The sequence below is a fragment of the Elephas maximus genome, chromosome 14, assembly GCF_024166365.1.
Source record: "Elephas maximus indicus isolate mEleMax1 chromosome 14, mEleMax1 primary haplotype, whole genome shotgun sequence".
Classification (NCBI taxonomy): domain Eukaryota; kingdom Metazoa; phylum Chordata; class Mammalia; order Proboscidea; family Elephantidae; genus Elephas; species Elephas maximus.
The window spans coordinates 28281814-28308425 of NC_064832.1; the positions used below are offsets into that span (position 1 = coordinate 28281814).

The 26612-nt window shown below is 38.2% G+C and overlaps 2 long non-coding RNA genes across 12 annotated transcripts in view; one reads left to right on the plus strand and one right to left on the minus strand.

Annotated features, from left to right (window-relative positions):
* The window catches only part of LOC126058351 (uncharacterized), a 103376-nt gene that overhangs the window by 9386 nt on the left and 67378 nt on the right, over positions 1-26612 (plus strand). For 10 of the 11 annotated variants that reach the window (XR_007513203.1, XR_007513204.1, XR_007513201.1 and 7 more), the window contains exon 2: positions 5307-5412. This is a non-coding gene — a long non-coding RNA (uncharacterized LOC126058351). Of the gene's footprint in view, positions 1-5306; positions 5413-21457; positions 21633-26612 lie in introns of all 11 variants that reach the window. The other variant, XR_007513196.1, reaches the window with a different exon arrangement.
* Positions 1-26612, minus strand: part of LOC126058354 (uncharacterized) — a 66998-nt gene that overhangs the window by 7126 nt on the left and 33260 nt on the right. The window lies entirely within an intron of this gene.

The window sequence follows — 26612 nt, forward strand, 5'->3', positions numbered from 1 at the left end:
TATATATTCTGTATATTAAACCCTTATCCAATAATGGTTTCCAAAACTTTTCTCCATCTATAGGCTGTCTCTTCACTTTGCTGTTAAAGTCCTTTGTTAAACAGAAGTTTTTAATTTGGATGAAGTCCAATTTATCTGTTTTGTTGTCTTTTGTTGCTGTGTTTTTGATAGTGTATCGAAAAATCCATTGTTAAAAAGTAGGTCCTGAAGCAATAACCCTATGTTTTCTCCTAAGAGTTTTGTGGTTTTAGTTCTTAATCTTAGGTCCTCATGCCTTTTTGAGTTAATTTTTCTATATGGTTTGAGGTTTGAGTTCAGCTTCATTCTTTGCATGTGGATATCCAGTTGTCCCAGCACTACTTATTAAAGAAACTATTCTTTCCCCATTGCATGGACTTAACACTCTTCTCAAAAATCAGTTGACAACAGACGTATGGGTTTATTTCTGAGACCCTCAATTCTCTTCCATTGGTCTGCGTGTCTGTTAGCATACCAGAACCAACTGTTTTGATTATTGTAGCTTGTAGTATGTTTTGAAATCGTAAATGTGAGTCCTCCTGCTTCGCTCTTCATCGAGATTGCTTTGGTTATTCAGGGCCCCTTGCAGTTCCACATAAATGTGAGGGCAGGTTTTTTTATTTCTGCAAAGAAGACAGTTGGAATTTTGATGGGGATTGTGACGAATCTTGGATCTGTTTTATAAGTTTTATGATAGTATTTTAAGGGTAGTACCTTTATTGGTTTTATAAAAAGTAATACATGCTCATTATAAATAATTCAAACAATATAGAAAGCTACAGGAAAATTTTTAAATAGTCTTAGATCCTGTATTTTACCATCAATATTAAATCATTGTGAGCATATTTTACCTATTTGTACAAATAATTGTATTTAAGATGAGAACATACACATTACTCTTAAGTTTAAAAAATATTACATTTTAAATTATTTTAATGTAGTGAAAGGAAGACAAACTTAAGTGAAACTGAAAGAATGCTGAGCTTTGAGGAAAATGTTTCTTTACCACAAGAAATTTTATTTCCTAAAATATCTAAGGTTAAAACAATTATGAAAAATTAAGTTTGGTGACTTTTTCTTTTTATCTATATGGTTCAAATTTAGAAATACCAATAGACTGCTGCAAAAAAAAAATTTTTTTTTTTTTGGTCATTATTCTGCTAGGTCAAGGCTTTAATGTTTATTTCTGTTTTGTAACACAGATTCCTTTGGCGATTTAGTCTTGATCTGTATTTAAAAATCCTGTGTTCACAACACACCTTGCCCTCTCCTATTTCCTAGCTATTAATTTTGATTCATCACTTAGCTATCTGCTTTTCACTAAGTAGGTTTTTTTTTTTTTTTTTTGGTTTGTTTTTTTACAGGGAGTCATGGATGCTATGTCGGCCTTTTTCCTCAATTCTTGAATGACACTTATTTGGATATAATAGTTGTGGGTCATACGGGCTTTGCCTTAAAACTCTGCAAACATTTTTCCTTTTTCTGGATTTGAATATTGTTTAGAGGAAGTCTTAAGGCCAGCATGATTTTTCCCTTTTGTAAATGATTTAGTTTTCTGTCTAGAGGCCTGAAAATTTTTCCCTCCTTTTTTATAGTCAGTAACTTAACCAGGATATGTCTTGATATTATTATGTATTTTTGAACATTTTATTCTACAGATTGAGTCCTTTCATTATTTTGTGGAAATTCTCTTCTGTTGCATCTTTAAGTGCTTTTTCTGATTTATTTCTTGCATTATGTGCTCGGAAACCCTGGTAGCGTAGTGGTTAAGTGCTACGGCTGCTAACCAAAGGGTTGGCAGTTCAAATCCACCAGGCGCTCCTTGGAAACTCTTTGGGGCAGTTCTACCCTGTCCTATAGGGTCACTATGAGTTGGAATCGACTCGACGGCACTGGATTTTTATTATGTACTCGGAGATGAATCAACCTTATGTCATCTTTATCTGCCTTACATATTTGTTATCTTCTTTGCAATTACTTTGGTCTCCTGTTCTTCTGCATACACTAATTCATTTAAAAAGTTCATCCATGAGCTAGAATTTATTGAGTGCCTACTATGCATATACCAGGTGCCAGTGATAAATAAGATCACACCCCTGCCTTTATGAAACTTAGGTTTTATTGCGGATGAGGGGTGGGAGTTTGTAGATAATAAACTTAAAATGTCAGATAGTAATTGTAAGGAATTGGGTGCCAGGGGTGGGGGGCAAGGGACTGTGGTGACGCCTCTTAGAACAGGTAGAAACAGGCCTCTATAAGACGACATTTGAGAAGAGATATGAAGTAAGAAGTTATCTGGGCAAAGACCTGGGCAATCCAGATAAAGAGACAGCAAGTACAAAGACCCTGCAAGTGGGCAAGTGGTCTGGTCAAGACAGTGAGTGACTAGACGCAAATGAGTAAAGGGGAAATGGTGGCAGATGTGACTAGAGAAGTGGATAGGCCAGATCACAAAAGGGATTGTAAGCCATAAAGAGAATTTGCATTTTGTTCTAAGTATGATGAGTAGTCTTTGGAGGGTTTTGGGCAGAGATGGTTTATGCTTTAGAGGAATCTGGCTGCTGCCAAGTGTATCAACAGCAACAATTTAGTTTAAGGAATTGGTTAAACAGGTGTTAGAGAACTAAAAAAGCAAAAAGGGAGCCTTGAGATAACAATAACTTTGGAAAGCAGCTACCACCCCTAGTACTGATAAACACAGAGAAGACTCTGAAGTTATTAGAATCTAGAAGCCAGGAAGAGAGACTCTCCAGGGCTGGGACCCTGGCCTCAGAGGAGGAGGTGCTGCCCATTTGCTGCTGGTACTTCTGAGAGGGTATTCAGGCTGGTCCTAAGAGTGTGGGAAATAGTTGAAATTTGAGCTAACTCTAGCTCCCAGGGTGAAGGTCCATAACTGAGGCAATGCTGACAGGTCCAAGAAGCAAGCAAGAAGGAGCAAGTCTTCCTCTAATGCTGCTTTTATCAATGGAACGTAAGGACTGAACTGGCAACACAGAAATGTAGTGCGCAGAGTCCCAGCTCCAGCATCACAAAGCAGAGTATGGAAGGGTTAATCGATGGGAATTAACAGCTTAATAACGGGCACAAAAGGGGAATTAAGAATGATTTCTAGGTTATTTCCTGAGCAACTAGATGAAAATAACACCATTTATTGGCATTGGAAGACTTGGGGAGAAATAAGCTGCGGGAGAGAAGAAAATCAAGTTTTTTTAAATGTGTTAACATTGAGGTCCTTATGAGACATCTGAGTGGAATCATTGGGTAGGGAGTTGAATATAAGTCTGAAGCTCAACGGAGAAATCAAGGCTAGAATGCAAATGTTATGAGTTTTAAGAACCAATAACCAGAGGCTAGCAAGTTGATTCCAACTTAGAGTGGCCCCATGTGTGTCAGAGTAGAAGTGTGCTCCGTAGGGTTTTCAATGGCTGTGATCTTATGGAAGTAGATTGCCAGGCCTTTCTTCCATGGTACCACTGGGTGGATTCAACAATCTTTCTGTTAGTATTGGATGCAAACTGTTTGCACCACCTATGATGCCTCCTAAGAAGATAAACCTATTGCCTCCCAGTCCATTCCGACTCATAGTATCCCTACAGAACAGAGCAGAACTGCCCCCTAGGGTTTCCAAGGCTATATATAAATCTTCACAGAAGCAGACCGCTACATCTTTCTCCTGCAGAGTGGCTGGTGGGTTCAACCACTGACCTTTTAGTCGGCCAGGGCTCCTTCCTAAGAATGTAGACAGTATTAAAAGCAAAGAGACGAGATGAAATCACCTAGAAGGAAATGAATGTTGATAGACAAGAAAAAAAGGGTGAGGACTATGCCTGGGGCTCCCAAACATTTGGGAAGAGGAGAAGGATCTGGCAGTAAGCCTGTAGTTGGTGATCTCAACAAGAGCAGTTGAGGTAGAGCTAGGGAGACGATCCTAACTGGAAATGACTGAAGAGATGGTGTAAGGTGGCAATGTAGAGACTAAAGTACAGACAGTTTTTGAAAAGCTTTGTCTCAAAGGGGAGCAGAATAATGGGGCTGTAAGTAGAAGGGGATATGGGGCCTTGGGTGACGGTATTTTTTAGGATAGGACATTTTACCATGTGTTTGCTGACTGGAATAATCCAATAATGAGAAATTGAGGACGCAGGAAATGGAGGTAATAATCGTAGGAACAAAATCCTTGAATAAGCAAGAAAAGATAGCATCCAGGCCACAAGTGGAGGGGCTTGCCTTAGATAAGGGCAAGGATAGTGATGCATTCTAACAGGAAGAAAGAGGACAGGCAGGTGGTACGAAGATGAGGTACTTCTCTTGTGACAGCTACTGAGTTCAGAGTGGGGCAAGGTGGGAGATTTCGGAGAGAAGAGATGAGACATAGTCATCTTGGAGAATTAAGAATGCATTGACTAGGGAAATGTCCTGAGATTGCCAGCCTTTCCTTTTGCTGTGAATTTGATTTCCAGCTGTGTATATTTTGTTTCTTGCTGTTCCAAATTTATTTATTTTGAAACAGCATTACTTTGGCCTTTGGTTGGTTTAGGTTGTGGACCTTTTCTTTTTTTCAGGTAACTTCTAGTGCTATTTTTATTGTTGTTTGTTTCTTTTCCCCATTAATATAAGGTATTTGAGGAAGGTGATACTGTGTTCTGCCTTCACTCGCTGTTTTTATCTGGAAGTTTAAAATAACATTCTTAAATGAACTGCATTTTATATTTTTTCAGTTCACCCTACATGTAGCAATATAACAGATTAGAATTCATGGTAATATTATATATTATTATAATAGCCACTCAAAATGCCTGTGTGCCACTCACTATGCTAGGCACTTTACAACGTGATCTCTAACACTTAGAACAGACCTATCAACTAAGTATGGTTGACTGTTATTCCCACAAGAAACTTTCTTCCTGTGATGTCAGTTCACAGAATCCTACATGAAGCTCACAGCTGGCCAAAATGAACAAGGTAAAAACCGTTTTTTTCTCTCCTGTTTGTCAAAAATTAGCAATTAAGAGACTGTACTTTCATTATGATTATGTTTTAGGTAAAAGTTTGCGGTACTAATTCGTTTCTCATTCAAAAATGTATACACAAGTTGTTTTGTCCCTGCAATGTGTCAGCACTCTCCCCCTTTCACTTTACACTCCAGGTTCCCCGTGTACATTCCTCCAGGTTTCATGCCCTATCCTGCTTTCTCCTATTTGCTTTTGGGCAGGTGTTTCCCATTTGGTCTCATACACTTGATTAACTAAGAAGCATGTTCCTCATGTGTGTTATTGTTTGTTTTATAGGGATGTACAATCTTTGGCTGAAAGGTGGACTTCAGAGTGGCTTCCGTTCTGAGTGAACAAGGTATCTGGGGGCCATAGTCTCAGGAGTTCCTCCCGTCTCGGACCAGTAAGTCTAGTCTCTATTGGTAAATTTGAATTTTGTTGTACATTTCTCTCCTACCCTGTCTGGGAACCTCCACTGTGATCCCTGTCAGCAGTTGGCAGTAGTAGCCAGGCACCATTCTCATTTTTCTGGGCTCATACTTGTGGTTCATGTGCTCCATTAATCCTTTATCGAGTGCCTTTTCTGCATTGTCTGAGATGATCCTGTGATTCTTTTCTTTTGTGGATTACGTTGATTGATGTTCTAATGTCGAACCATCCTTGCATACCTTGTATGCACCCCACTTGGTCGTGGTGTGTTATTTTTTTGATATGATGCTGAATTCAGTTGGCTAGAATTTTGTTGATATTCTTTGCATCTATATTCATGACAGATATTGGTCTATAATTTTCTTTTGTTGTGTGGTGTCTTTGCCTGGCTTTGGTATCAGGGTTATGCTGGCTTCATAGAATGAATTTGGGAGTATACCTTCCTTTTCTATGCTCTAAAACAGTTTGAGGAGTACTGGTGTGAGCTCTTCTCTAAAATGTTTGGTGGAATTGTCCAGTGAAGCCGACCAGGCCAGGGATTTTTTTTAGTTTTTTATTATTATTTTTTTTAATTACCTCTTCAATCTCTCTTGTTAGAGGACTGAGATTTTCTATCTCAGTTTGTGTTAGTTTAGGTAGGTGGTGTGTTTCTAGGATTTGTCCATTTTCTCTAGGTTCTCAAATCTGTCGGAGTATAATTTTTCATAGTATTTTGTTAGGGTTCTTTTTATGTCAGTTGGGTCTGCTGTAATATCCCCCATCTTATTTCTTATTTGGGTTATTTGCTTCCTCTGCTGTGTTTCTTTTGTCAGTTTGGCCAGTGCTTTGTCGATTTTGTTGATCTTTTCAAAGAACCAACTTTTGGTCTTATTAGTTCTTTCTATTGTTTTTCTGTTCTATATTTCATTTATTTCTGCTCTAGTCTTTATTATTTCCTTTCTTCTGTTGGCTGCAGGCTTCTTTTGCTGTTCTCTTTGTATTTGTTTGAGTCATAGGGTAGTGTTTTGATTTGGGCCTGTTCTTTTTTGATGTGTGTTCACTGGTATAAATTGACCTCTGAGCACTGCCTTTGTGTGTCCCAAAGGTTTTGGTATGATGTGTTTTCATTCTCATTTGATTCTAAGCAAATTGTTATTCAGTTTACATGTTATTTGATTTTTTCCCCCTTGTTCTTGCTGCTATTAATGTCTAGTTTTATGGTGTTGTGATCAGAGAATATGCTTTGTATTATCTCAGTGTTTTGAATTTTGTTGAGGGTTGCATTGTGGCCTAAGGTGTGCTATATTCTGGAGAACGTTCCATGTGCATTGGAAAACAATGTGTGCTTTGCCACTATTAGGTGGAGTGTTCTGTATAAGCCTATGAAGTCAAGTTGATTGATTCTGGCCGTTAAATCTTATGTAATAGAAGAAATTAATGAAATTTAAAAATTCTTAGAATCAACTGAGACTTAAAACACAACATACCAAAACCTGAGGGACACAGAAAAGCAGTGCTCAGAGGAGAATTCATAGCAATAAATGTGTACATGAAAAAAGAAAGGGCCAAAATCAATAGCTTAACCCTACAACTTGAACAAATAGAAAAAGAGCAGCAAAAGAACCCCACAGTCACCAGAAAAGAGGAAATAACAAAGATTAGAGCAGCAATAAGTGAAATAGAAAATACAAAAGCAATAGCAAGAATGAACAAGACTAGAAGTTGGTTCTTTGAGGGGATCAATTAAAACAGGCAAAACACCGGCTAAACTGACAAAGGAATAGGATGAGAAGATGCAAAGAACCAAAACAACAAATGAGACGGGTGACATCACAACAGAACCAACTGAGATTAAAAGGATCATAACAATACTACAAAAACTGTACTCCAACAAATTTGAAAACGTAAATGTACAAATTTTAGAAACACTACCTACCTAAACTAACACAAACGGAGATAATTTAAACAGACTCATAACAAAAGAAGAAATTGAAGAGCTCATTAAAAACTCCCACGAGACCAAATGGGCAACACTGACCCAAAAGCAAAGACAGGAAGGCAGGAAGGGACCAGAAAAATTGGACAAATGGACACAGGGAACCTGGGGTATAAAGGGGGAGAGTGCTGACACATTGCAGGGACTGCAAGCAATGTGACAAAACAATTTGTGTATAAATTTCTGAATGACAAACTAATCTGTGGTGTAAACTCTCATCTAAAGCATAATAATAATTAAAAAAAAAAAAAAAGCTCCAGCCCAGATGGCTTCACTGGAGAATTCTACTGAACGTTCAGTGAAGAGTTCACACCAATCCTGCTCAAACTATTCCAGAACATAGAAAAGGAAGAAACACTCCCAAATTCATTCTGCGAAGCCAGCATAATCCTGATAGCAAAGCCAGGCAAAGACACCACTAAAAAAGAAAATTGTAGGCCAACATTCCTCACAAATATAGATGCAAAATTCTCAACAAAATCTTACCCAGCAGAATTCAACAGCATATCGAAAAAATAATACACCATAACCAAGGTATTCATACCAGGTATGCAAAAATGGTTTAACATTAGAAAATCAATAATGTAATTCACCACATAAATAAAACAAAGTAAAAGAATCACATGATCACGTCAGTTAGTGCAGAAAAGGCATAAAGTTAACAATACCCATTCTTAAAAAACTCTCAACAAAATAGGAATAGAAGGGAGATTCGTAAACATAATTAAGGGCATATGTACAAAACCAATAGCTAACATTCTTCTCAATGGAGAGAAACTGAAAGCATTCCCCCTGAAAATGGAAACTAGACAAGAATGCCCTTTATCACCACTTTTATTCAATATTGTACTGGAAGTTCTAGCTAGAGCAATAAGGCAAGATAGGAAAATAAAAGGCATCCATATTGATAATGAAGAATTAAAACTATCCATATTCACAGATGACATGATCCTGTACATAGAAAATACCAGAGACTCTACAAGAAAGATACTGGAACTAACAGAAAGATTTAGCAAAGTGGCAAGGTACAAGATTAACATAAAAAATCCACTGGAATCAAGAGAACTCCGAAAAGGAAATCAGGAAAACAATACCATTTACAATAGCCACCCCTCCCCCCCTGCTCAAAAAAAAAAAAAAAAAAAAGATAAACTACTTGGGAATAAACCTATCAACATACAAGACTTATTAAAACTACAAAACACTAAGAAACCACAAGAGACTTAATAAATGGAAAAACATACCATGCTCATGAATAGGAAGACTTAACATTGCGAAAATGACAGTACTACACCAAGCAATCTACAGATATAATGCAATCCTGATCCAAATTCCAACAACATTCTTTAACAAGATGGGAAAACTAATCACCAGCTTTATATGGAAAGAAAAGAGGCCCCAGCTAATTAAAGCATTACTGACGAAGAACAAAGTAGGAGGCCTCACACTCCCCAATCTCAGAATCTACTATATAGTCATGGTAGTCAAAACAGCCTGGTACTGGTACAACAGTGGACACATAGACCAAAACAGAATTGAGAATCCAAAAATAAATCCATCCACCTATGGATAGGTACTCTTCAGCAAAGGGTTGAAATCCATTAAATGGGGAAGAGAGAGTCTAACAAATGGTGCTGGCAAACTGGATATCCATTTGCAGAAAATGAAACAGGATCATACCTCACACCACACACAAAAACTAAAGATGAATCAAAGACCTAAATTTAAAACCTACAACCATAGAGGTCATAGAAGAAAAAAATAGGGGCAAACCTAGGAGCCCTAATTTATGGCATAAATAGACTATGGAACAACTAAAAAAGCACAAACAGCAGAAGATAAACTGGATGATTGAGACTTCTCAAAATCAAATACTTAAACGGCAGAAGATAAACTGGATGATTGAGACTTCTCAAAATCAAATACTTAGGCTCATCAAAAGACTTTTCCAAGATTAAAAAGAGAACCCACAGATTGGGAAAAAATTTTAGCTACAACATATCTGACAAGGACCTAACCTCTAAAATTTATAGAAAACTCCAACAATTCAACAACAAAAAGAAACAACCCAATTAAAAATTGGGCAAAGGGCATGAGCAGACACTTCACCAAAGAAGACATCCAGGGAAGCAACAAATACATGAAGAGATGCTCGCGATAATTAGCCATTAAAAAAACCAAACCCATTGTCTTCGAGTCGGTTCTGACTCATAGCGACCCTATAGGACAGAGTAGAACTGCCCTGTAGGGTTTCCAAGGAGTGGCTGGTGGACTCAAGCTGCCGACCTTTTGGTTAGCAGTTGAACACTTTAACCACTACGCCACCAGGGCTCCATTAGAGAGATGCAAATCAAAACTACGGTGAGATAACATCTCATATGGCTAATAATGACACTGATTAAAAAAAGAAAACAAATATTGAAGAGGCTATGGGGAGCCTGGAACTGTCATACGCTGCAAGTGGGAATATAAAATGGTGCAACCACTATGGCTAACAATATAGTACTTCCTCAATAAGCTAGAAATAGAAATACCATATGATCCAACAATCCCAATTCTAGGTATAAATCCCAGAGAAATAAGACACAAATACAAATATGCACACCCATGTTCACTGCAGCATTATTTACAAGACCAAAGAGATGGAAACAGCCTGAGTGCCCATCAATGGATGAATGGATAAACACAACGGAATGCTACACAATGTTAAGGAATAACGACAAATCCAAGAAACATCTCACAACAGAGATGAACCTGGAGGACATTATATGCTAAATGAAATAAGTCAATGACAAAAGGACAAATATTGTATTACCCATTACCCACTGCCATCAAGTCAATTCTGACACATAGCAACTCCAGAGGACAGAGTAAAACTGCCCCATAAGGTTTCCAAGGAGTGGCTGGTGGATATGTACTGTTGACCTTTTGGTTAGCAGCCTGAGCTCCTAACCACTGCACCACCAGGGCTCCAATATTATATTAGACCACTGTTATAAAAAATCAAGAAAGGGTTTTCAAAAAATATATATAAGCATGCACAAATATCTTTTGAATACATATTCAACTGTATCTTCATTTGTTTATTCTCCAAACAAGTATTAAGTGCTGACTGACCATTTGGTAGCTTCAAAAACTAGTAAAATTACAGGCTTTATTAAAATTAAAGTTGTGAAAATTCAGGAAAGCTTCTATGCTTTTTCACACTCTACATGCCCTTTCAGAAATTCTGACACACACTTCTCTCTCCAACCTTCTCACTGCCATAAAGATCTTAATATAAAATGGCAGTCAGACAAAGACTTTAGTTACATTGCCATTCTGAAAACAGCCCAACTGAGTATTTTTGGTCAGGTTTTCATATACAGAAATAATTAGGTGTGTATACGTGTTTTACACAGCTCCATTTATATATGTGGGCCCTGTTTTCTTTCAAAATGTTTAAAAATTATAAACAAAATGTATTAGAGAAATGTTGAAAACCACAGAGAAGTGTTAAGTCACCTGTAATCGCACTAGCCAGAGAAAAACCAATGCTAGGAATACTCCTGTATGTTTCCTCCCCATGTTTGTAAACTATATAGTCACTAAATACTATAGATATCATTTTATATACTTTCTTCCCTCATTAGTTTATAATGATCATTTTCTCATGCAAGTGAGTATTTCTGAAAACATGTTTTTAACATCTGCATGTATTCCAGCATATGGATATACCAAAATTTATCCATCCCCTCATTGTATACGTTTAGACTGTTTTCTTTCTAATTTATGCAATTAGAAAGATGTTTGGGAATCCATATTCTTCTGTCTTGTTCCTTTTGTAGGAGCCAAACAAAGTCATACAGATTTCTCTTCTCATTTACTGCAGCCTCTACGTGGCTTTCTCTCAACATAAAAACTCCACTCTGGAGCTGTCCTTTCTCCTTTCTAAAACAGTATCATCCCTGAGTGAGGTCCATATTTCTAGAGCTCCCCTGCAGCAAAAGAATGTGAATTAAAGCCAATTCCATGCCTGCATAAATTCTGGATAATGTACATTTAAGCTTTAGCAAAAGTTGAAATCCATGAGTTTAAAACCCAACCAGCAGACAGACAAGCAGACCATCATTTCAATTAGCTATACCAAAAAATGTGATTTAGCACTAAATATACAAAAAAATTTTTTTTTTTTTTTTATACACACACACATACATGTGTATATAGGAGAGGGACTTATATAAGTAAATAAGTGTGTATATATATATGATTTTTGTATGTATTGAGAGAGAGATATATATAAAGTTAACTACGACTTTGGTGATTTTACTATGATCCTGAACTTGCTATGGTATGAACTGCTGTTATGCTGAAATTTTAGAGTCTAAATATACAATTACAAAAAGTAAAATTTACGGTTTTAACTGGTAGATTCGGTGAAAAGCTACACAATCTGCTATCTGGGTTTTTTTTTTTTGTAGCATGCTATGTTATTTAGATTAATATATCATTCTGCATTAGCTTTGATACTTCTCCACCCCTTGAATAAAGTACAGAAATCAGAGAGGTGACATACTGCTTTAAAATTACTCTCCAAAAATAAACTAAATGAGTTTTAAAATTTTTCCATTTAATAGCTTTTGCTTGGGAGAAGAGTAGGACCTCTGTTGTGCCCATTTGATTATGAACTGGAGAGAGTTTATAATACCAATTTGGAATTTGAAAGCATACTCACGTTCTGATAGCTGTAGACATTATAGTCATAGCCGGTAACATTCTAGTGAATAAAGGGATCTCTGAGGTCATATAATCCAACTTGCATATTACAGATGAGGAAAGTAAAGCCCATTAATAGAACATTTTTACTACTCAGAGCAGTAAGTTCTTTGTGGGGATGGGGCAGAGAAGTGGGGGGGGGGTCCCCAAACACTCTGTTTTGGCCTAAAGCATCCAGAGGGTAATACGTTATGGGAAGCGTATGTAGCCAACACAGTTGAACAAACCCAAGAAAGAGATTTGATTTGGATCCTAAGTAAACATTTTCCTTTTATACTAGGGAGAATAATCCATTCCTTTCCACTTTTCTCTGCTACAACAAAAGGCAAGTGCCCTCACCAATCAAAGCCTATATGCAGTAAAAGCCAAGTTAAGAGAAAAGCTGGAGTTAGTTTGGCAAGCCACAGGGTTGTACAGTTCCTTGGGGAAACATCTACATATGTACATATAGCCTCCTAATTGTGCTTCAGGAGAGGCTGTTGACGTAGGTTACCAGGTAAATGGTGCCCCCTGGAGTTTGCATCATTGGGACACTGCATTATATAAGGTTTGACTGTGGGGTTGCTATGAGTTGGAATTGACTCGACGGCGCTGGGTTTATATTGAATTAGAGTAGGTGAACTGCCATAACAGATCAACCCAAAAATATATAAAACCAAGCCCATTGCCGTTAAGTCATTCCAACTCATAGCGACCCTATAGGACAGAGTAGAACTGACCCATAGGGTTTCTAAGGAGTGGCTGGTAGATTCGAACTGCCCACCTTTTGGTTAGCAGCCCAGCTCTTAACCACTGTGCCACCAGGGCTCCCAAAAATATACAATAGCTCAAATTTGTTTCTTTTAAACAAGTTAGTTTAATAAGTAGTTTCCAATGTCTTTCAGTATCTTATTTGCAAGGTCTCCCCGGGAAGGGGGGGGTAGGGGGTTATTCTATATTTCGGTCTGTTGGAAGGTTTTTTTTTTTAAGGACAAAAAGGACTCAAAGTAGTACAAGTCACTTTCATTTTCATTCCATTGGTTATAACTTAGTCACATGCCCACACTTAACAGCAAGGAAGGCTGGGAAGTGAAGTTTTTGGTGTGTGTGCCCAAGAAGTGAGGACGTGGAGTTTGACGCCTAGCTATTAGCTCGTGAGTGCTAGAGAGCTCACTCACAGCAGCTCGCTCTCTATCTACACAAGTACACACACATTCTGAAGTAGTTACCAAAAGAAAAATTAACTCACAAAATTATGCCTCAAAATAGAACAAGTTAATAGTGAAAGAAAGGAGCTTTTATTTAAGAATTGCATTCATCTCTACCCTTTTGCTCCTTAAAAACCAAAAAAAAACCCAAAACCATTGCCACCGAATAGATTCTGACTCACAGCAAGCCTGTAAATCTTTACAGAAGCTGACTGCCACAGAGCAGCTGGTGGGTTTGAACCGCTGACCTTTCAGTTAGCAGCCAAGTACTTTAACCCCTGTGCCACCAGGGCTCCTACTTTACTCCTTAAAGCAGAATTGTTAATTCATGCATAACAATAGTCAGCTGGCAACTGAAATGTCAAAATGAAGAAAAAACACTTTTGCAAGCATTTGTCGTTATGTATTAGAGGAGTTCTGGCTTGGTTTGCGAAAACTCACTAGTCAAATTCAAAACCAAGACTCATGTTTTAGGGTCACAAGGATATCAAGTTCCCTTTTAACTACACTATTAGTAAACGTTTGAAAAATATTCAACTTTTTACACAATGAAGACAGCAGTCACACAAATGAAGACAGCCATTTAAGTCCAGTGTGTGTGTTTTCTTTGGGTAAGTTGTCATTGTAATCCTCAAACTTCTCAATTATTTGGTTTTTAAAAAAAGCACCGCATGGTTGCACTTCTAAAATCATTAACAGGAAGTGTTCTATACAAATATAAATAAAACTGAAACTCAATTCACTGGTTTACTATTTACTTTCCCCTGTATTTTGAAGTTAATATCTAATTTTATGTATACTTAGAATGATTGCACACAGGCAAATAGTAGTATTTCCTGATCAGTTTGCTTCAACAGCTTAACACTTTGGGACATGGGGGAGATCTGTGGAATAACCTAAATGTTGCACACTTTCATGGAGGGAATGGAAAGGACCTAGAAACTGCTGCTGATTTGTCATCATTTAAAAAAAAAAAAAAAACCCACTGCCGTCGAGTCGATTCCTACTCATAGCCACCCTATAGGACAGAGTAGAACTGCCCCATAGGGTTTCCAAGGAGCACCTGGAGGATTTGAACTGCTGACCTTTTGGTTAGCAACCATAGCACTTAACCACTATGCCACCAGGATTTCCAATTGGCATCATTAGAAACTGCTTTTATGGTTGCCCAACTTAACTCTTGTCAGAAGAAGACAGTATGGATGGAGAAAGAGGCCAGAGAATAAATGACACTTCATTCAATTATTTGAAAATCCATTATAGGATACACTGTTACACTTTATACAGTCTTATTTTGATACCTCAGCACTTCCTTGAATGTAATTCCCTCCTAAGACAACAAAGGAGTATTTAGCATAAGTACTGGGAAAATGTAGGATAGTATCTGATTCTTCTCTGTGAAAAAGAAATTAGCGGTCTTCTTATAATTCACTAGTAATTATATATTCGATATAACACTTTCCGTTTCTCTGCTACATGGACATTTCTACGGGAATGCCAAGAAAAGATTCAGATTGACAGATCAGAACTCTTAAATATTTCTAGAGAAATGTTACCAACATATAAATGCTCCTAGAACTTAAAATTTTTTTTTCTTTACCAAACTGTTCCCTTTTTTCAATTTGTTGTTAAACTGAGCACTGAATGAACAATTTTCTCAAATCACATAATCTGTGAATGAAATAGCAAAAAATAGAACCTATGTACCTAAACTCCCTTTCCAAGGCAGACCACTAACTCAGGGAATATGGCTTAAAATACAAGGCCTACCTTCCTATCGAGTATTGACTTTTCTGTAGCACGTGAGACACCGCTGAGTGGCATATAGTACGTTTTGTATTGTTGCTTGCTGCCAAGTAGATCCTGACTCACGGCAGCCTTGTGCATGCAGAGTAGAACTGTGCTCCACATGGTTTTCAAGGCTGTGACTTTTCAGAAGCAGATTACCAGGCCTGTCTGCCAAGGTGCCTCTGAATGGGTTCGAACCATCAACCTTCCAGCTAGTAGTTGAGTGCTTAGGCATTTGTGCTATCCAGGGACACCAGCGTATATATATGTAGAGACAGACAGACAGACAGAGTCAGTCTCTGGGTGGCAAAAGTGGTTAAAACCCAAAAAACCAAACCCGTTGCCATCGAGTTGATTCTGACTCACAGCGACCCTACAGGATAGAGTAGAACACCCCACAGAGTTTCCAAGGAGCAGCTGGTGGATTTGAACTGCCAACCTTTTGGTTAGCAGCCATAGCACTTAACCACTACACCACTAGGGTTTCCACAAGTGGTTAAGTGCTCAACTATTAACTGAAAAGGCTGCACTTCAAACCTACCCAGAGGCACCTCAGAAGACATGCCTGGCAATCTACTTCCAAAAGGCCACAGCCTTGAAAACTCTATGAAGCAGTTCTACTCTGCACACTGGGGTTGCCACAAGTAAGAGTTGACTCAATGGCAACAACAAATGTATTTGCTTGGAAAATACAACATATGTAGAAAAAATGTGTTATGTGAAAAATAACATAAATAAGAGTATATTAATGCATTACGAACTACAAATAATTGCTCAGGGGATATAGGAAACCCTGGTGGCATAGTGGTTAAGAGCTACAGCTGCTAACCGAAAGGCTACCAGTTCAAATCCACCAGGAGCTCCTTGGAAACTCTATGGGGCAGTTCTACTCTGTCCTATAGGATTGCTATGAGTAAGGACCAACTCGATGGCAATGGGTTAAGGGGATGTAGAAAAATGAACTGGTTTAAGAGTATATTGATAACGGATAGAAGCTTACTGGTACAGGCAAATCTTAGATAGAACTGTAAAGGAGCGATGGATTGGGATTGCCAGAAAGAAAAAAATAAGCATTCATCCATCAAATACTTACTGTGTGCCAGGCACTGTTCAAAGCACTAGAGACACAGGAGTAGGCAGATCAGGCAGGTCATCTTTGAGCACAGTAATTAGTAGGAACACAGAACTGAAGTAAGAAGGTAGAGAGACATGAAATAAAAGAAAAAGAGCTGATAATGGGCTTATACTAAAAGACCTTAAGTGCTAGAGTGTTTCTAAACAGATGTTTGTATCACTGTGGTCAGAATATACTGCTTTCTCTTCTTTGTTGGTCAGCTCTCCTGGCCTTCTAGGTAACATTATAATTAACAGTATACCACAAACCAAATAAATTAGTGCACATAGAAAGATTCCCAAGTGAAGTATGTGGAGAACAGAAAGGGAAAGGATGGCCAGCAAAAGATTGAATTTTCTGTCTCCTTTTATCTTCCCAATTGTTATTATGTATTATCATCAGTCTCTTCCTAGCAACAGTCTCCCATTGGTTATTTGTGATTCAATTCCTGAAGGTTCTGCACTTCTGCTTTCCCTCCTGGAAGAACCATTGAAACAATTAAGTTCCCCATATCTAGCCAATCAGGTTTTCTTTACTCAACCTGCAACAGGTCTCTACAGAGTACTACCATCGGTAAAAAGTATTTTACGTTATGTGTAAACCCATTGCCATCAAGTGGATTCCGACTCACAGCAGCCCTATAGGACAGAGTAGAACTGCCCCATAGAGTTTCCAAGGAGCACCTGGTAGATTTGAACTGCCACCCTTTTGGTTAGCAGCCATAGCTCTTAACCACTATGCCACCAGGGTTTCCACATTATGCATAGGTTGGTGGAAGGCGCCCTGGTGGCCCAGTGGTTCTGTGTTTGGCTGCTAACTGAAAGATTAGAGGTTTGAATCCACCAGCTGCTCCATGGGAGAAAAGACCTGGTGATCTGCTTCTGTAAAGATTACAGCCTGGAAAACCCTATGGGGCAGTTCTCCTCTGTCCTGGAGAATCACTGAGTCAAAATTGACTCAACAGCACACAACAACATAGGTTGGTAGGGAGGGATGTGGGCAGGATGGGACATTAGGGAGAAAATCAAGAGCCTACGTGTAGTAAAAGCTTGACATTTAAGAGCTTGGGTTAAATAGCCAGTTTTAAAGATGAAAAGGGACATAGCTAAAGGACATTATAAAGGAGTAACTATAAGAAGAAACAAGTTCAGCAATAGCTTATCCACGGAAGACAAGAAAATAAAGGAGAGGGAGAATGTGTAAGCTTGAAGGTCTAAAATACTGTGATGTCACCAACAATAGCCAAGAAAGTTGGAAGAAAATGCTTGAAGAAAAAAAAAAAATGAGCCTGATGTCAGATTTAAGATGACTCAAGAAAGGATAAACTATCTGGCCTGGAGATGTATATGTATATGTGAAAGTCATTATCATATAGGAATAACCAAAACTCTATGGGCTAATAAGGGAACGTCAATTTCAGAGCAATTTCAAAGCAGATGATCTAGCTTTGAAAGTCTCTTTCCTTCAGGGCAGACAAAGCTGTCCTTTTTATACATTTATCTCTTCCATTTGGCTGACAAGAGTAGGTGAGGATAACAAATTGAATGAATTAAGTTGAAAGACAGCTTTTTTGGATTATCTCACTCCATGTTCTGACTTTTTATTTGAATGCGCTCCTTGCCAGCTTACACACGTTCTGTGCCCTAAGATAAAACAAAGAATGCATATGTGTAGCTTTTCTGTGAAGGCTATGGTTTCAAAATCATAGAATATAAAAGACACATTAATACAAGTCATCCCGATTATTTAGCTTTTTAAATATAGAATTGGCTTCAACATAAAACTGTCAGGGTCAACATGAATTTCCACCTCCTAAAGCAAATCTTGGCTATAGACCTATGTAAACAGAAAACCGATTTTAAAGACCATTTGATGTTAAAATGTGTTATTCTATGTGTTTCTTTAAATAGGAAAGGATTACGCTTAATACTACGTGACACATTTTCTGTAAACAAGGTATTATATCATAAAATGCTTTTAGCATTTCATCATTATCCAATCCAATATGGCTTTGGGTTCCTATAGTTAAGAAGAAATATCTTCATAGTAACTAGCAGTAGAATATTTTTTTTAATACATACAGTATGTTGGACACTATGTTAAGTGCTTAATATATACTATCCCTTTTAATGTTCACAACAACCCTATGAAGTATTACTAATCCATTTCACAAATAGGCAAAACTGGGGCTCAAATTAAGTCACTTCTCCAAGGTCATATGGCTGGTGAGTGGGCAGAGCCGGGATTTGAATCCAGGCCTGATTCCAATGCTGTTGTTCTTAGTTAGCACCCTGTGCCACCACTCACCTGTCAGTGGAGGATTGCATGTTGCTGTGATAATGAACAGGTCTCGGCAGTTTCCAGACTAAGACAGATGAGGAAGAAAGGCCTGGTGATACACTTCCAAAAACCAGCTAATGAAATTCCTATGGATCATAACAGTCCAATTCTGTTCTGTGTGGGGTTATCACAAATTGGGAGCCAATTGATGGCAGCTAACAACAACCCTATGCTCCAAAAAAGTCACCAAGTTTTGTCTATTAAACTCTACCTCAAAAAAAAAAAAAAACCAAACCCAGTGCTGTCGAGTCGATTCCAACTCATAGTGACTCTACAGGGCAGAGTAGAACTGCCCCATAGAGTTTCCAAGGAGCGCCTGGTGGATTTGAACTGCTGACTCTTTGGTTAGCAGCCATAGCACTTAACCACTATGCCACCAGGGTTTCCGAACTCTACCTAGTAACGGGATAATTGTTTTAGAAGAGATTGGATTTTATTCTTCATGTGTTCTTGCTTACTCTCTTGGCTTCAGCCAAGAAGATCTGAATACTGAAAATGGAATTGTGGCAAATAAACCAAGTATGTTAAGCTCATGCTTCCTTCTTAGTGCCAAGTATATTCTAATCTACATTCAGCAGTCATACCAGGCAACATGTTGATTGGTAAAAGGAGTGTGGGAGAAGTAGGTAACACAGTCTAAGTTAACAGTTACCTGTAGTAATATATACTGTGTCACCCCTGGTTTTTAAAGGGAGGCAGTCTGGTGTAGAAAAGTATATATTTTAGGATAAAACAAGTTTAAGTTTGAATCTTGACTATACTATTTACCAGTTTTGACCTTGAAAAGGTTACTACCTTTCTGAGCTACAGTTTCCTCATTTTGTAAAATGGAAATAAAAATACGTAGCTTAATGGTTATCTAAAAATTCATTACAACACCAGCCTACTCAGGTTTGAATCTCCGTTGCCTCCTTTCGAAGCTGCGTGACTGTAAAATGGGGCTAAAAGTAGTTTTTACCTCAACAAGTTGTAAGCATCAAGTAATATCTGTAAAGAGTATATAACAGTGCCAGGCACATAGAAACTGATATATTTGTGTATACTACAATTCTTATTTAACACCTACCCAGCACCTGGCCCATATCATGTACCCAATAAATGTTAACCAGTTGCCATTGAGTCAATTCTGACTCATAGCAACCTCATGTGTGTCAGAGTAGAACTGTGCCCCACTGGTTCCCCATTATGTTCCAATGTAAATTATTTTCCTTTATTCTTCTTTCTGGGTACGTTTTTGTGTGTGTGTGTGTGTGTGCTTTCAGTGAAAGTTTACAAATCAAGTCAGTCTCTCACATAAAAGCTTATATACACCTTGCTACATACTCCCAATTACTCTCCCCCTAATGAGACAGCCCGCTCTCTCCCTCCACTCTTTTCGTGTCCATTTCTCCAGCTTCTAACCCCCTCTACCCTCTCATCTACCCTCCAGGCAGGAGATGCCAACATAGTCTAAAGTGTCTGCCTGATCCAAGAAGCTCACTCCTCACCAGCACCCCTCTCCAACCCATTGTCCAGTCCAATCCCTGTCTGAAGAGTTGGCTTCGGGAATGGTACCTGTCCTGGGCCAGCAGAAGGTCTGGGGACCATGACCACCAGGGTCCTTCCAGTCTCAGTCAGACCATTAAGTCTGGTCTTTTTATGAGAATATGGGGTCTGCATCCCACTGCTCTCCTGCTCCCTCAGGGGTTCTCTGTTGTGTTTCCTGTCAGGGCAGTCATTGGCTGTAGCCGGGCACCATCTAGTTCTTCTCGTCTCAGGATGATGTAGTCTCTAGTTCATGTGGCCCTTTCTGTCTCTTGGGCTCGTAATCGCCTTGCATCCTAGGTGTTCTTCATTGTCCTTTGATCCAGGTGGGTTGAGACCAATTGATGCATCTTAGATGGCTGCTTGCTAGTGTTTAACACCCCAGATGCCACTCTTCAAAGTGGGATGTGGAATATTTTCTTAATAGATTTTATTATGTCAGTTGACTTGGATGTCCCCTGAAATCATGGTCCTCAAACCCCTGCCCCTGCTACGCTGGCCTTCGAAGCATGCAGTTTATTCAGGAAATGTCTTTGCATTTGGTTTAGTCCAGTTGTGCTGACTTTCCTTTCTGGGTACATTTTAAAAGACAGTTTTATTAAGGTGTAATTTACATTCAGTAAACTGCATATATTTAACGTGTATAATTTATAACTTTTAATAATATATATTTTTCAATGTACAGCTTTTAAGTTCTAACATGTACACATCTGTCAAACCATCACCAAAATCAAGATAGAGAACAAATCCATCATCCTTAAGAATTTTCTCCTGCTTCTTTTGTAATCCCTCCCTTCCCACACCTCTCTCCCCCCCGGCAACCACTGATCTGCTGTCACTATGAAGTTTCTAGAATTTTATATATGTGGAATCAGACAGTTTGTACCCTATATTTTGTCTTTCTACACTACTCAGCATAATTACTTTGAGTCATCCATGTTGTTATATATATTAAGTTTAATCCTTTTTATTGCTGAGTAGTATATTTCAAAAAAAAAGAACTTGTTGCCACTGAGTCAATGCCAGTGTACATTTTCCCTTGTATGAATACATCAGAATTTATCCATTCGCCTGTGGACAGACATTTGAATTGTTTCCAGTTTGGAACTGCTAAAAATAAGGCTTCTGTGAACATTTGTGTACAGATTTTTGCAGGAAGATACACCTTTACTGAAGAAATGCCTAGGAATGGAATGACTAGATAATACAGTAGACGTATATTTAACTCTATAAGAAACTGCCATTTTCCAAAGTAGTTCTATCATTCTACATTGTCACTAGGAGTGTATCAGAGTTCCAATTCTTTAACATACTCAACGAAAATTTTTCGTTTTAGCCATTCTAATAGGTGTGTGGAGCCCTGGTGGCAGAGTAGTTAAGAGCCATTGCTGCTACCCAAGAGGTCGGCAGTTCAAATCCGCCAGCGCCCCTTGGAAACCCTATGGAGCCGTTCTACTGTGTCTTTTAGGGTCGCTATGAGTCGGAACTGCCTCGACGGCAACAAGTAATAGGTATGTAGAAGTATCTCCTTATGGTTTTACTTTGAATTTCCCTAAAGACTAACGAGGTTAATGAGGTTGAGCATCTTTTCATGTGCTTATTTGCCATCTGTGCATCTTCTTGAGAAAGTAACTGTTCATATCTTTTGCCCATTTTTTATTGGATTTTTTTCTCACTATTAAGTTTTGAGATTTCTTTATATTGTGGATACAATTCTTTTATCATATATATGCTTTGCAAACATTTTCTCTTAGTCTGTGGCTTGTCTTTTCTTTCTCTTAGCAGCAAAGGATAGAAGTTTTAACTTTTGATGAAGTCCAGTTCATCAATTTGTCCCTCTGTGGATTATGCTTTTGCTGTCATAGCTAAAGCTTTGCCAAACCCAAGGTCACACAATTTTTCTCTTATGTTTTCTTCTACTAGTTTTAAGTTTTACATTTACCAATCTCTCCATTTATTTATGTCGTCTTTAATTCCTCTCAGCAGTGCTTTGCAGCTTTCAGTGCACAGTTCATACCTTTTTGTCAGATTTATTCCTATGGCTTTCATATTTACCATGCCGTTGCGGATTTTTTTTTTAAAATCTATTTCTAATCGTTCATTGCTAAAATGTAGAAATAAAATTGTTTTATATTGATCTTGTATGCTACAATCTTGCTAAACTAACTAGTTCTATTAGCTTTTTATAGATTCCATCAGATCTTCTACATAGGTAATTATTGTCAGTTTTCTTTCCTTTTTTCCAATCTAAATGGCTTTTATTGGTTCTTTTTCTTGCCTGATTTTACTGGTCAGAACTTGCAATGCTGAATAAAAGTCATGAGAGCAGACACTCTTGTGTTGTTCATGACCTTCTGGGAAAAGCACGCAGTCTTTGACCTTTAAATATCTGTAGATTTTTCATAGGTGCTCTTTATCACATTGATGAAGTACCCTTCTATCAGAATTGGATTTTTTCAGATTATTTTTCTGTATCTATTCAGATGATTATATGTTTTTCCTTTTTTACTTTAATGTGGTGAATTACATTGATTTTTGAAAGTTAAAACAATCCCGTATTCTTGGGATAAAAACCCCACCTGATCATATTATCCTTTTTATACATTGATTTGATTTGTTAAAACTTTTAAAGAATTTTTACATCTATATTTTCATCTATCTCATGAGAGATACTATTTGTAGTTTTCTTGTAATGTCTTTTTTTTTTTTGATTATCAGGACAATGCTGGCCTCAACAATGAGTTGGGAAGTATCCACTCCTATTCATTTTTCCAGAAGAGTCTGTATAGTTGGTATCATTTTTTCCTTAAATGTTTGAAAGAATTCACCAGTGAAGCCCTTAGGGCCAGTAGTTTTCTTTGCCATTTCAATGCTTTCTACACGTACAGTAAAAAAAAATAATTTTTTTTTTCAGTAGAGTGACATTAATTATATTTATCATGTTGTGCAGATAGCACTGCTGTTTCCAAACTTGTCATCACCGTCAACAGAAGCTGAATGCACCCTAAGCAATGCCTCCTTCTTACCCCCCTTTCTCCCACCCCTGGTAGAAAAAAAAAAAAACTCTGGTCTCTACATGTGTACCTATTGTAGATATTTCATATAAGTGGGATCACACAGTATTTGCCCTTCTCTGGCTGACGTATTTTACTTAGCATGTTTTCAGAGTTCATCCATGTTGTAGTATTTATCATAACTTTGCTTCTCTTTATGAGTAATATGCCTTTGTATGTATATAGCACATTTTGTTTATCCAATCATCTGTTGATGGTCATTTAGATTGTTACCACCTTTTAGCTATTATGAACAGTGATACAATTAACTTTGGTGTACAAGTATCCACTTGTGCTGCTGCTTTCAATTCTTTTGGGTATTGTCTTAGTTTTACCGAATGCTGCTATAACAGAAGTAACCCAAGTGGATGGTTTTAACAAACAAATTTATTTTCGCACAGTTTAGGAGGCTAGAAGTCCAAATTCAGAGCTGGACCTAAGAGAAGTCTTTCTCTATCGGCTCAGGAGGAAAGTCCTTATCTCTTCAGCTACTGCTTCCTGATTCCTTGGAGATCTCCATGTGGCTTGGCATCTCTCTTAGACCATCTCTGCTCTGCTCCCTTGTTTAATCTCTTTTGAAAAGAGATTGGCTCAAGATACACCTTACACTAATTCTGCCTCATTAACATAACAAAGACAACCCATTCCCAAATGGGATTGTGACCACAGACATAGAGATTGGGATTTATAACACTTATTTTGGGGGGGTATAATTCAATCCATAACAGGTATATACCTAAGAGTGGAATGGCTGGATCACATGGTAATTCTGTGTTTAACTTTTTGAGCAATGGCCAAACTGTTTTCCACAGCAGCTCTACCAGTTCACAGTCACACCAGCAGTGGTTGCGTGTTCTGATTTCACTACACCCTTGCCAACACCTGTTTTCTTTCTTTCTTTTTTTTTTTAAACCATAGCCATCTTAGTGAGCGTGAACTGATACCTCATTGTGGTTTTGATTTCATCTCCTAACGACAAATGACCTTGAGCATCTTTTCATGTGCTTGTCGGCCACTTGTGTTTCTTCTCTGGTGAAATGTGTATTCAAGTCCTTTGTATATTTCCTAATTGGGCTGTTTGTCTTTTTTGTGGTTAGGGTGTAGAAATTCCTTATATGTTCTGAGTGTAAACCCCTTATCGGATATCTGGTTGCCAAAAATTTTCTCCCAATCTGTAGGCTGTTTCATTTTGTTGATACAATCCTTTGATGACCAGAAGTTTTTAATTTGATGAAGTCCCATTTATCGATCCTGTCTTCTGTTTCTTGTGCTTTTGGTGTAATATCTAAGAATCCATTGTTAAAAATAGGTAATGAAGCATTACCCCTATGTTTTCTTCTAAGAGTTTTATTTCTTACCTTTAGGTCCTCGATCCATTTTAAGTTAATCTTTATATATGGTGTGAGGGATGGGTCCAGGTTGATTTCTTTGTGGAAATCCAGTTGTCCCAGTACCATTTATTAAAGAGACTATTCTTTCCCCACTGGATATTCTTAGCACCTCTGTCGAAAATCAACTGAGCATAGACGTACGGGTTTATTTCTGGACTATCAGTTCTATTCCATTCGTCTATATGTATATCATTATACTAATACCAGACTGTTTTCATTACTGTAGCTTTATAGTACACGAAGTCACCATAAGTCAGAATTGACTGGACAGCGACTGGTTTTATCTTACAGTGTATTCTGAGATCACATAGTGTGAGTCTTCCTACTTTGTTCTTGTTTTTCAAGACTGCTTCTGCCATTTGGGGCCCCTTGCCATTCCATATAAATTTGAGGATTGGCTTTTTCATTTCTGCTAAGAAGGCTGTTGGAATTTTAATGGGAATCACATTGAATCTACCGTATTTTAACGCAAATAATACATGCCTTTTACATTTGTTTGCTGCTCACACCTTCCCCCCAACCCCCTGCATGAGGCAGCCTCACAAGCACCTCCACGCCAGTCCACTTCCAAGTGTTGCTGTAATACCAAAATGAGCAGACAGCGCTTACTAAAATACCTTGGTCGGGGGGAAATGCGGCCAGTCAACAAATGCAGAAGGTGCACATTATTTGCATAAAAATACGGTATACATTCCTGTAGGTACTATTGACATCTTTATTACAACATACGTCTCTCAATCCGTGAACAGGGACTGTAGGTCTTCTTTAATTTCCTTCAGTAATTTATAGTTTTCAGTTGTACAAGTCCTTCACTTCCTTGGTTAAATTTATTGCTAGGTATTCTTTTAGATGTTACTGTAAATGGAACTGTTACCTTAATTTCCATTTCAGAATGCTCATTTTTGATGTATAGAATCCCAGCTGATTTTTGTGTGTTGATTTTTTATCCTGCCACTTTACTCAACTCATTAGCTCTAGTCGCTTTCTTCTGGAGTCTTTAGTCATGTGATCTGTGAAAAGGGATAGTTTTACTTTTTCCTTTCTAATTTACTTCTGGCCTAAATGCTCTGGCTAAAACTTACAGTAAAATATTAAATAGCAGTGCTGAAAGCAGGCATCCTTGTCTTTTTCCTGACCTTAAGGGGAAAGCCCTCAGTCTTTCTCCATCGAATATGATGTTAAAACCCACTGATGTGGAGTCAATTCCAATACACAGTGAATCTATATAGACGGAGTAGAATTGCCCATAGGGTTTCCAAGGCTGTAAGTCTTTACAGAAGCAGATTACCACATCTTTCTTCTGTGGAACGGCTGGTGGATTTGAACCACCGACCTTTTGGTTAGCAGCTGAACACTTTAATCACTGCACCACCAGGGTTCCCGAGTATGATGTTAGCCATGGGTTTTTCATAAATGTCTTTTATCAGGTTGGAGAAATTTCCTTCTATTTTTAGCTTAAGTGAAACGGTATTGCATTCTGTTAACTACCTTCTGTGCGTCAACTGAGAGGATCCTTTGTTCTAATCATGTGGTGTGTGACATTGATTCATTTCCTAATGCTGAATCACTCTTGCATTCATGGGATAAATCTCACTTGATCGTGGTATATAAGTCTTTTTAATATGCTTTTGGATTCTGTTTACTAATTTTTTTTAATAATTGTTATTATGCTTTAAGTGAAAGTTTACAAATCAAGTCAGTCTCTCACACAAAAACCCATATGCACCTTGCTACACACTCCCAATTACTCTCCCCCTAATGAGACAACCCGCTCCCTCCCTCCGCTCTCTCTTTTCGTGTCCATTACGACAGCTTCTAATCCCCTCCACACTCTCATCTCCCCTCCAGGCAGGAGATGCCAACATAGTCTCAAGTGTCCACCTGATCCAAGAAGCTCACTCCTCACCCGCATCCCTCTCCATCCCATTGTCCAGTCCAATCCATGTCTGAAGAGTTGGCTTCGGGAATGGTTACTGTCCTGGGCCAACAGAAGGTTTGGGGGCCATGACTACTGGGGTCCTTCCCGTCTCAGTCAGACCATTAAGTC